The sequence below is a fragment of the Echinops telfairi genome, unplaced genomic scaffold, assembly GCF_000313985.2.
Source record: "Echinops telfairi isolate 266 unplaced genomic scaffold, ASM31398v2 ScPeMD7_18;HRSCAF=68, whole genome shotgun sequence".
Classification (NCBI taxonomy): domain Eukaryota; kingdom Metazoa; phylum Chordata; class Mammalia; order Afrosoricida; family Tenrecidae; genus Echinops; species Echinops telfairi.
This window is the reverse complement of record NW_022103915.1, coordinates 20423711-20426507: the sequence shown is the minus strand read 5'-3', so window position 1 is coordinate 20426507 and position 2797 is coordinate 20423711.

Sequence of the window (2797 nt, the reverse complement as noted above, 5' to 3'; positions counted from 1 at the left end):
CATTTACTTTTTTGCAGAAGGTCCTCATTGCATCATAACTATAGGGCATGATTGGCCCTCTGGGAAATGGAGAGGATATTATTAGGGTTTTTTATTTTGATAAAGATTTTAGAATACATGGCACAAACCAGAATAAAACCATACAGAACCTCCTGCCCTTGAGTTCGTTTAGACTCAGGAGCGCCCCATGAATTACAAAATGGGCTCCACAGGATTTCTTGGTCCTAATGTTTACGGAGGAAGTCATTGCATATTCTTCGGTCTTACCACTAGAGAGGATCAAATCACCACTCCCTAGGTTGGTAGTTGAGCACAACTTTTTGTGCTTCCTAGGGATCTTCAAACCAGGAAAGATGAGTTTACAGTGTTGCTTTTGTTTCAACAGGTATCCATGTGTTTTCTGTTGATTAGAAATATTCTTGAACTAACTAGTTGCTTTAGTTTCTATATTTAAATATGCACGTGTTGCTATAACTCTGTAGCAGGTCCTTTTAATGTCCAGTCCATATTCCTTGGCATGTTTTCCTAAGTCACAACTTGAAAAACCCATGGGTCTTTATGCCTGATGCCTTTCTGTGATGACTAAGGCCTCTCGCTCAGGGAAGGACAGACTGGGCACCAATGGAAATGAAAGCCCCTAAAATATCTTTAGGTAGTGGCAAACGGAGTTGATAGCTCCTCCCGACCCCTCAGGTACAAGAGACTAAAAGTCTCTTTTAGTTTTCATCCCCAGTGGGATTGAATTCCAGGTTTCACAATCATCAGTTACTTCATAACACTATCTCTGTTGGCTTCTGCATATCTTTCTTTTCGTTTCTGCACCCACTACAGGCGATTTCTTTGCCTTATTACCAAATAAATTCATAATATTTCCAGCTCTTCTAGAACGCAAGCTCATATCAGTTTCTCAGCCTTGAAATGTGAATGTAAAAATACGTGGCAAATTTAAACAGAATTTCCATTAAAAACAAAATGTATATATGTAATAGGAAACCCTGGGGAATTTGGCTTATTGCCAATTTTCTTTTTCCTTCACTCAAGCCAATTAGCACTGATACTTACTCTACCCATTGAAACTGAGTCTTAAAGCTGCCTCTGTGTGTGCGTGTGAGTGCGCATGTGTGTGAGTGAGTGAAATACCTCTTATCAGCAAAGAAGCCCTCTTTATCACCAATCTTGACCTGGTCACTTACACATGTGATTTTAACTGAAGCAGAACATTTAAGTCTGTTTAATGGTCCATGAATCCAACTCAAGTGATACCATATAGCCACGCTAGAAAATTTCAAATCCTCCATGTCTCAAATCTGTGATATTTTTCTATGAATTTTGGTTTTGTAAGTATGCTAACAAGAGTGGGACTTAGATGTGTCCTCAGGTTAGTCGTGGTTCCCCAGAGTCCTATTTAATACTACACAAATGAAAATCCTGATGTTTTGTCTCAGTGGTATGGTCTGTTTCATATATATGGACCATAGAGAATCTGAATAATAAACTCTGCAGCCCTTTTCAAATTCTGTCATATAGAAAATGAGAAAATAAAAGGGGAGTGGGAAAACAAAAACCACTTTCAAATGTGTTTAACAAATATGTTTAAGAAATAGGAAGTGAGTTCTGAAAAATACAGAATTCGACAATGGTTATATGAAACACTCTCCCTAAAAAAGCATTGCCAATAAGTGGATTCTGAATCATATCCAAGGGAGTACCCCAAACAATCCGGAATTGCTCTGGGCAGAGCGGAGATTTCGTAGGAGGTATTTATCCTTCTAAGTGAGCATCCAGCACCTTGCTCTGACTTAGTGCATGCCCTGGCATCACCTGGAAAGGTTCTCTGTGGTCACAGTGAATTTTTTCATAAAAAAAGTTTTACTCCAACCTTGTTATTTATGAAAGCCAATTTAAGAGAACTGCTCTCCCTGTGAAATATTGTTTCCTGCACTGGAAAAATACAGCAAAAACTGTTGTGATGTTGAACACAGCTTACAAGGAGAGCGCTATGGGAAAAACTCATGTGTACTGCATGTTTTTGTTTTTTTTTTTACATTTCAAAAAAGCTGACATGTCAATTGATGACAAGCCTCGTTTTGGACATCAGTCAACTTCCTTATGTTGATGCATCGTGTATTTGGAGCTCATTCTACCAGGTCAGATTGTTAATCAAGCTTTCTATTTAGAGGGTTCTGAAAAGATTGCATAAGAGTATGTGACCAAAAAGGTCTGATTTGTGGCAGACAGGGGACTGGTTTTGAAAGCATGACTATGCACCTGCTCACGCAGCCATCTCAGTGCACAGGTTTTGGCAAAAAACAGCATGCCTCTCCTGACCCATGCATTTTACTCACCTGACCTTACTCCCTGTGACTTTATTTCCTTGAATGAAGAGGAACATGAAATGACTGCAATTTGACCGACGTCTTAGATGAGACGGAGAAAAAATTGAGGGAGATGCTGTCAGACATCCAAACATATGAGTTAGAAAAATATCATTCAGAGAATGGGAAACTGTTTCAGAGAATGCAATTAGAGATTTGACAAATGTATTAAGTACAATAGGGAATATGTTAGAGGTGATAGGGTTGTTTCGTTTTTAAAAAATCACATATACATATTTTTGAACAAAAAAAAAACCATTTTGGGAGGGTATTCCCTTATAGACTCTAACAGGGTTTCTTAGGCAGTCCACTGTTATGGAAGCAGATCGCCTCGTCTTTATCCTGTAGAGTTTCTGGTGGCTTCGACTGCTAGCCTTGTTGCTAGTAGGCCTAGGTTTACAGAAAATCTCAAAATAAACTCA